Genomic DNA, 9,220 nt, shown 5'->3' with positions numbered 1-9,220 from the left:
TCTAGAGAAGGATGACAATTGTGTGCAGCCAAACCAAACCACGCCAGCTGGGTACAGTCTGGTTCAGTCAACCCCCAGTGAACCCACAGATCCAAGAGAATAAAGCATTGGGAATCCACCGAAGGAGACCCGAGAGGTAGCTGTTGTGTAGCCCTGGATGATCACAGACGGATATAGGAAGAAGCTACACTCCAATTCGAGAAAGATCTTTTCTCCAGTGATAAAGCATACATGGACTTGTGCAAATAGTCCTTTGCTTTTCTCTTCAAGTGTCCATTTGATCCATACTGAGCTCACCCAGGTTCAAGGGGTGGGGGGACATAAACCTCACTCCTCAGAGGACTATCACAGTCCCAGTATAAGAAAAACATGTAGGATGGGAGATCATTTACGGCCTTTTTTGGAAAATATAATCTACCATATAAAATTCTCAGAACATTGTTTTATAAGCACTATGTATGCGTTAGCTACTTTCGTTCAACAAATATTTACTGAACACCTACTACATACCAGCTACCGATCTACAACCTAGAGATGAGCAGCGAATATCTCGGGGGGGTCCCTATGCTCGTGGGTTAGCTGAAGAAACGCTGCAGGCTGAAACCCATTGTAAGAACCATGCCCTGTAACTGGCCAGATGAACTATTGGGCTGGAGATAATTTTCTAGTGAGTAGGCCAACCCCAGGGGACCAGAAAATAATTCTGGCTATAGACGTATTTTGCTTGATTGTGTCTGCTGGATGGAGGCTTTGCTGGCAGCTTCTCTGAGTGTAGAATGAAGAGGCCAGGGTTCTCAAAGGGCTTAGAGTCCAATTCTATTTCTTTCAAGCAGTTACTATAGCTTTAATGCAAAGCAGGTGTTGGGCTTCGTTTAAAAAAAAAAAAGAAAAAACAACTAAAGGGACCTAGCTCAGCTTTGTAGTAGCTTGCGACTCAAAGTATGATCTTGGCACAAAGTGTGGTCAGATGGTGTCAGCAACACCTGGGAGTCTCATAGAAATTAGCATCTTGGGCTCTGCTCCTGAACTAATGAATCAGAATCTGCATTTTTAAAAATTTAGTTGTGGTAAAATACGCATGTAAAATTTATCATCTTAACCATTTTACTTATTTTTTTTAATTTTACTTTCTTTCTTTTTTTTTTTTTTTTCTTCATGCCGTATGACCTTTAATTAGGTATAGAGACTTCCAATCACGTCACCTAGGGACCATACTACCTGCTGCTCTGTTTGGCTGTCAGTCTCTTGTCTCTCTCTTCAGCAATGGTGAGGTGGATACCCTTTTCACAGGGATGAGAAATCCATGGCTTGTTGCCTTTGCCATTAACAATAATGTTGGAGCGTCAAGTGACAAAGCTGTTGCCACTGGCATCTTTCACATGAACCACATCAAATGAACCAGGGTGTCTCGCTTTGTTGGTGATCGCACCAGTTCTCCCCAGGATAGCACCCCCAGTCACCCTACACAGATTACCAATGTCAGACTTGATGGAATCAGTAATCTTTCTGGTCTCCAAATCAATCTGAATGGTGTCATTGACCTTGATGAGGGGATCAGGATAGTGGATTGTAAGAGTCACCAGATGAGGGATTCCTTTCATCCCCACAAAGATCTTTCTCACACTGCATGACTTATACTTGGCCTCCTTCGAGTGCAATCCGATGAACAGCAAAGCGGCCCTTGGTGTCATAGATCAGACGGAAATTCTCCCCGGTCGTGTCAATGCTGATGACATCCATAAAACCAGCAGGGTAGGTAATATTATTTTGGACCTACCATCAATCTTAATAAAACACTGCATACAGATCTTCTTTACTTCATCTCCTGTTAGGGCATACTTAAGTCTTAGGAAAATGATGAGAGGGAGACACTCTCTCAGCTTATGGGGACCAGTAGATGGGCGAGAGTGAACACACCGGTCAGTTTATCCAGCATCAGATGCTTTGGAGTTGCTACACGCTTCCGATGCTTCTTGGGACCATGAGGCATGGCTGCGCTGGGCATGAGAAGAGATTTTTTTTTTTCCTTATTTTTTTTTCTTTTTAAGTCATTTCCACACTCAGCATGGAACTCAGTGCAGTACTTGAACTCATGACCCTGAGATCAAGACGTGAGCAGAGATCAAGAGTCAGACCCTTAACAAACCAAGCCACCCAGGTAGCCCATTTAACAATTTTTTAAGGTTTGGTTTTTTTTTTTTTTTTTTTTTTTTTTTTTTTTTAAGTAATCTCTGCACCCACTGTGGGGCTCAAACCCACAACCCTGAGATCAAGAGTCACACATTCTTCCAACTGAGCCAGCCAGGCACTCCTCATCTTCACCATTTTTAAGAGTACAGTTTAGTGACTTTTACATTGCTCTACAGACATCACCAGCATCTGTCCACAGACCTCAGCATCTTGCAAAACTGAACTCTGTAACCATTAAACAGCAGCTCCCCACCCCCTTCCCCGTGTCTGTCTCTATGAATTTAAGTACTCCAGGGACCTCATATAGTGGAATCACACAGTATTTGTCCTTGGGAAACTGGCTTATTTCACCTAGCACAATGTCCTTGAGTTTCATCCATGCTGCAGCAGAATAAGCATCTTCAGGTCCTGAGTGTGCACAGTAAGGTCGGAGAAGCCCTGCTGTACTAAACTACTGGGAGCTGAGACAGGGCCCGAAATAATGTCCAGGAGCACAGTGCCACCTGGGGTTCAGACTTTCCTTACTCCTCCTCCAGCCAGCACTTTGGGGTCATCTTCAGTGTATGAGAGAAATTTGGGATTCCTAAGATCAACAGATTGGGCTCCAATCTGTCAATAAAGAGGTGTTTAAACTGGCCTCTGGACATCAAAAGTTTCTGGCCTACAGGAAGTAGCTTGGTGAAAGTATAACTTGTTTAGTGCTCACAAAAGAGCAAGGGCTATTAGATATCTGTGTCTGGACCGTGTAGGGTTAACAGCCCGCTTAGGTTCAAGTTTATTTAATAGCACATACGTTTATATTGTGCCAGCCACTATTCCAAGTAGTTATCAAATATTAATACCTTTAACCCTCATAACATATCTAGCAGGGGAATCTATTATTATGCCCATTTTACAGATGAGGAAACTGAGGTACAGACTGGTTTAGTAACTTTCCCAAGGTCATATGACTGGTAAATGATGAAGCTGGGATTTGAACTCAGGAAGTTGAGACTCCAGGACCTTAATAACGACACATGTCTCCCTTCTGGTAATTGCTTGACTTGAATATTTATCAAAACTGAGCAAGAGGGAATTAAGCAGATTGTGGGTGTACTGTGGGGTGGGGTCTACTTTAGCCTTAAGGGTTAGTATATATGTAATGGAAAAAAAAAAAAGAAGAAGAAGAAGCAGCCAGAATGTCAGAAAGTAAGAGGGAAACCCTTGTGATCTGGTAGATTTTTTTCTCAGTAGGGCAGAGGAAAATATGGGGTCCATGTTCACATTACTTAATAATCAGACTGGTTTCCCTCCTACCTCTCTAGCCACACTTTCTCTGCCTCCTTCACAGCCTTCTTCCCCTCGACCTTCTTCAAAGCCTCCTTTCTCTCTCCCATGCTCTTCCTCACTAAGCTTCCAAGTGCATAACTCCCAAATCCATGCTGCTTACTGTGATCTTTCTTCCTGGTTCTAGATCCTATTTCATTGCTTCCTGGTCGCTCAAGGAAAATGTCACACTAAGATCTCCAACTCCACCTCTGGGAAGATGAACCCCGTTGATTGATGGCTTGGAGATCAGCGGGGAGCCCAATGTCACAGGCAGACTGCACTCAGAGCAAGATGCCCAAATAGCACCCATCATCTCCCTGCCCCAGCGCATTCCACCAAGGTCCCAACTCACTGCTGGCCTCACATCATTCCCTCTGTGAAGCTTGGAACCTTCATCATCTTCTCCTCCCTTTCTCCAAACCTTCATCATCTTCTCTTCCCTTTCTCCAAACCTGAGTGACTCCCTCCTCAATGCATCTCAGATGTGTCTTCCACTTTGCATACTGTCGCTGTCAGAGCACAGACCTCCAGTCTAGTCTCTCTAGCCCCCTCTGCCTTCCTCCCCAGATGCCACCCTCCCCACAGCTGCCGGTATCTCTCCTGAGTGCAGCTCTCCGTGGCACTACCCCGTAACTCCATCCCCGCATCTTGGGGAAATTTGCGGACTGCTCAGTGAAAATGACCTCCTTCCTTGCTTTTTTTTTTTTTTAAAGATTTTATTTATTTATTTGACAGAGAGAGATCACAAGTAGGCAGAGAGGCAGGCAGAGAGAGAGAGGAGGAAGCAGGCTCCCTGCTGAGCAGAGAGCCCGATGCGGGACTCGATTCCAGGACCCTGAGATCATGACCTGAGCGGAAGGCAGCGGCTTAACCCACTGAGCCACCCAGGCGCCCTCTTGCTTTTTTTTTTTAAATAACAATCCCAAACTTGGAGAAAAGGTGCAAATATAGTACAAAGAACGTTTTTGTTCCTAAACCATTTGAGAGTAAATTGCAGACCTGATGACCGAAGATGTCAATGTGCATTTCCCACAAGCAGGGATATCCTCCTCCACGCAGAGTACACCCCTTTTAAAGGTTGGGAAATTAACATCGATCCCTTGTTCCCATCTAATCCTCAAACCCCATGCAGGTTTCTCCTGCTATCCCCAGAATACCATGTTCACAGCAGAAGGATTGGGTTCAGAATCACACATGTGTCCTTGTGGTGTCCCTTTGGGCAACATGAGTTTGAGCAGCTTCTCATTCTTTCCTTGATTTTTATGCCCTTGACATTTGTGCAGACACGTATGGAGTGTGCCTCAATTTTGGTTTGACTTGATGTTTCCTCTTGGTGAGATTCAGGCAGGACGAGCCATCTTTGTCAGGAATAGAGCAGAAGCAATGCTATGGTTGCAGTTTGCCCCAATCCCGCTGATGTTCCCTCGCATCCCTGGATGAGCGTGGAGTCTGCCAGCTTCCTCTTCAACAGGGGCTCTGTTCCCTTTCATAAGTATTGTGTGGAAACCATTGAAACTATGTCAATAATTCATCCCTTGTCAGGCTTTCAACTGAATCATTTCTTTATGCATGTCGGAATGGACCAGTGGTTTTCTATTTTATTCAGTGTGTTATATATAATCTGTTACCATCATCACTTTCTTGCTCTCTCTCATCCCATTACAACTGCTTACCTAAAGAGGCCTTTAGCTATGTTTTTTGGCTACGGAGTCCTGTGTTTATCAAAACCGTGTACTCCGTTCCTATACAGAGGGTGGTTTTTATCTGAGTATTTGTTACCCAAATGCCTACAGTTATGACTCGCTTATGAAGCAAAGTTGTCATAACATGAAACTTACATGCTAATGGACCGTAACACTGTCTACACTCAAATAAAGTCTCTCCCTGTTTCACGCTAGCAGACATCCCTACCCATCAACACCTTTGTGGCTTGTAGCAACATCCCAAATCATAATGCAAATCCAATGCAAATCGGTTCATAAGGTGAAACTGCAAATCGTGCAGAGCTGCAGGGTTTCATGAAGCCTGTGAGAGTAGCACAGCAGCAGCCCCACGCCTTGAGCAAGGCCGCTTCATGGCACCGGGGAGACAAAAGAGAATGATGATACAATGTGAATAAGGAGGATTTAGAAAAGACCTTAAAAAAGCGGATGAAGCCATCAAATTATTTTGTAGCCCTTTCTATAAATGTGATGTGAAAGTCAAAAATGAAGCAGAAACTATCATACAGATTTATCAGGAAAAAAAAAAAGTTTAGTTTTGTTGTTGTTGTTGCTATTCTCGGAATTAGCACATGGCTGAAACCACAATCTAAATTTCGTTAGAGGGTGAAGTGTTTGTCAACCTTTTGGTGTCTTTTCTTTTTCAGGATAAAAGGTTAATCAATATTTTCCTCCTTATTTACTGTAAAGTTCCCAACCCTTCCATGAGGGTCCCCTTAAAACGGCCTTGTCTTGGTGCCAGTCACTCACAGGTCACAACCCCTCCTGCACCCACAGAGGAAACTCAAAACCTCTGTGGCCTGGGTGAGCCTCTGCCCCTTCTGAAGTCCCTTGTATGGGTCACCTGGTCTCCCAGGCCTATGAACATCTTCTCTTTCTCTCCTCCCTTGTCTCCCTTGCCTTCCCCAAATTTTTTTAACCTTTTTTTTTTTTTTAAGATTTATTTATTTATTTTAGAGTGATAGAGCACACGTGCACTCAGGGACTATGTGGGGGTATGGCAGAGGGAGAAGGAGAAAGAGAATCTCTCTGTTTTTTAAAGATTTTATTTCTTTATTTGACACGGGGGCAGGGAAGAGGAAGCACAAACAGCGGGGAGCATCAGGCAGAGGGAGAAACAGGCTCCCCAGTTAGCAGGGAGCCCACTGTGGGGCTCGATCCCAGGACCCCAGATCACAACCCGAGCCAAAGGCAGCCGCTTAGCCAACTGAGAGAGAATCTCAAGCAGACTCCCCAACTGAGTCCAGACCCTGATCCGGGTCTCGATCTCATGACCCTGAGATCATGACCGGAGCTGAAATCGAGAGTCGATGCATAACCGCCTGAGCCACCCAGGCGCCCCAGCTCCTGCACTCTCTGATCTCATTTTCCTCACTTTTAAAAAAGAAAATATCTCAGCCCCACCAACATCACAGGATTGTTCTTCTAGTCAATGAGTTCACGGGTAAGAATAGCAGTTAATCAGCAACATGTCTGCAGTCTTTATTCTACGTCTGACCGTGTGCTGAGAGCTTAACATGGATTATTGCAATGAACTCTCCCCAAATGTGTGAAGGTGGAGGAAATTACAGGCTTGCATTTTACAGACACGCAGTCTGAGGCTCCAGGAGCTGAAGCGATTCGCTGACGGTTCCTCGGTCGTTGCAGGAGTGAAGATCTGAGTCCAGGAGCTCCAGTTGTTAACTGTCAGACTATCCTGTGTATAAAGGGCTTTGAGGACTGAATGGTACTCTGTGAACATAGGCACCATTATTGTTATGCTTCCCTGTGTGTGCTCTGAACTCTGGAAAGCTTTGAATGACAGAGGAGACATTACCAGAAGACATTCATTTTGTGTGTGACTGGTTGTCCGGACCCCAGAATACTTCACTACTGGCACCCAGTGGCATCCGTGGGCATTGCCTAACCCTGCGCAGACCAGTAGCTCTAAAGCATGTGCCTGGGAAGACCAAGGTGCCCCTGAGTGGTAAAACAGCAGCAGACCAGCTCACCCCAAAGGACATTTCATAAGGTTGCCAAACCCTCCTCCAGCAGCTGTGGCAGGGGCTAACCTTGGTCACCTAGGTCACTCTGCCCTAGCTTTCCCAGGCCTAGGTGGGTGGGACCAGGCACAAGAACCTAAAAGGAAGTTTGGTTTCTGTTAGATAACAGAAGAGAAAAAGGCACACGTGCGGTTCTGTGCTGGGTGCTAGAATTTGCTGTTGGCAAATGCAAATAGGCCTGTTAAATACCCACCTATACAAGGAGTACAAACCATCCACCGGGCTAGTCAGTTCTCAGCACCCCCAGGCCTCCCGGGTGGGGGGAGTTGTGTTTACAGCATAGGGTCCCTCCCTCCCCTACAGGTGTCTCCGTTAATGGTGCTTGCTCAAGGAGCACCTGCGTGGCTCAATGGGTTAAAGCCTCTGCTTTCTGCTCTGGTCGTGATCCCGGGGTCCTAGGATCGAGTCCTGTGTTGGGCTCTCTGCTTCAGCGGGGAGCCTGCTTCCCCCACTCTCTCTCTGCCTGCCTCTCTGCCTACTTGTGATCTCTGTCTGTCAAATAAATAAATTACATCTTTTAAAAAATAGGATTAATAAAAATGGTGCTTGCTCAAGCCGGGAGTGCCCCACCCCATGGGATAGCCATCCGGCTGGCTGCTGTGCTTTGCATTTCATTCTTCCAGATGGGCTGCGTTTGTCCCCAGCTAGCATCTGCTGGAGCTCAGGTCAGTGAGTGGGTGCTAATTTGCCTAACAGGCATAGAAGGGGGTTGTGTGTCACCAATGCCGTAGGGGAGGGATATTACAACCTAAACATGCCCTGGAGGTGTCAGATCTGACTGAGGCAGTAAAACCACCAATTTCACGCAGCTGAGGAGACCCGCTGAGGGGAGGGCCCGGGAGGTGGAAGGAAGAAGCATATTGGTTGACAGAGGCAGGGGAAGACTGGGAGGAAAGCAAAGAGCCCCAAGACACCAGATCTTGCTCTTTCCAGTATAGACTTCTCATGGGAGGGAAGGGCCCTGGGGAGAGTCCTCTTTCCTACAAATGAGGAAGTTGAGACCTAAAAAAACCATCAGGATCAGAGCAAGTAAGCCCAGATGGTGAAGGACAGAGCTGGCAATCAAACCACATCTGGAAGCTTCCACTCCAGCACACCCTCCATGAGTTAACATCACACACCCAATTTCAACAAACACTCACTTGTAAAACAGCTAATGCATATGCCCTTATGCGGAAGCCGCAGCTTAAGCATATCAGGCAAGAAAACTTGGTGCGACAGATCTCTTTGCGGCCAATGCCCAGGACATCTGCAGGGTTTGCCCACCACCTGTGCCACTACTGACGGTTGTTCAGGTATCCCACTGCATAATAGCATCCTGCCAAAGGGAGAGAGGGCTAGTATCCAACTTTAGCTCTACTCACTCCACCATGTGTCCTGGGTTTGGGGCTGCTTCTGCTCCACAGAAGCTGGAAGGCAGGTGCTATGCCCCCATCCCCAAGTGGTGGGTGCACAACACTGCATCAGCCTGGAGGAGGTGATTATCTCCAACTCAAACAGGTCCCATCTGGGCTAGCTATGTCATTCTGCATCCATTCCCCCTTCTTCTGAAGCTAAAACAGAATTTTCTTTGGGAAAACCAATCCTGACCCAATCTCAATGGTGTGTTGCATGGAGCTGACCCCTCTTACATCTCTGGGACTGGATCAGTGACTCAACACTGTGATCAAGTTTAAGCCTGAGGACCTGAATCCATGAAGATTAACTTCACCGTGATTACTGAGTATGGGTACTGAGGCAACCCTTCCCCTGGTGTTGCCAGTGTTGGCATCATTTGAAGCCTCAGAATCAGTTGTGTGATCAGATTCAAGCCCCTAAATTTCCCTGTTACAGGAACCAGTTCTCCTTTTTGCTTAGTCTGGGCTGTATTGAGTTTTTGCCCTCGTGACCAAAAGAATCAAAGCTTCATCTTCTGTGAAGCACCTCTAGCTTTCTCTACCAGACTGTCCAAGAGACCTT

At 46.1% G+C, this 9,220-nt stretch overlaps 1 pseudogene; it reads right to left on the bottom strand.

Annotated features, from left to right (window-relative positions):
• Positions 1 to 1,168: 1,168 nt before the first annotated feature.
• On the bottom strand, positions 1,169 to 1,990 carry LOC132009957 (small ribosomal subunit protein eS4-like; annotated as a pseudogene).
• Positions 1,991 to 9,220: the final 7,230 nt, after the last annotated feature.

Source organism: Mustela nigripes, chromosome 2 (assembly GCF_022355385.1).
Source record: "Mustela nigripes isolate SB6536 chromosome 2, MUSNIG.SB6536, whole genome shotgun sequence".
NCBI lineage: Eukaryota > Metazoa > Chordata > Mammalia > Carnivora > Mustelidae > Mustela > Mustela nigripes.
The sequence above is the reverse complement of the archived record's forward strand: the minus strand, read 5'-3'. Positions and strand labels throughout refer to the sequence as shown.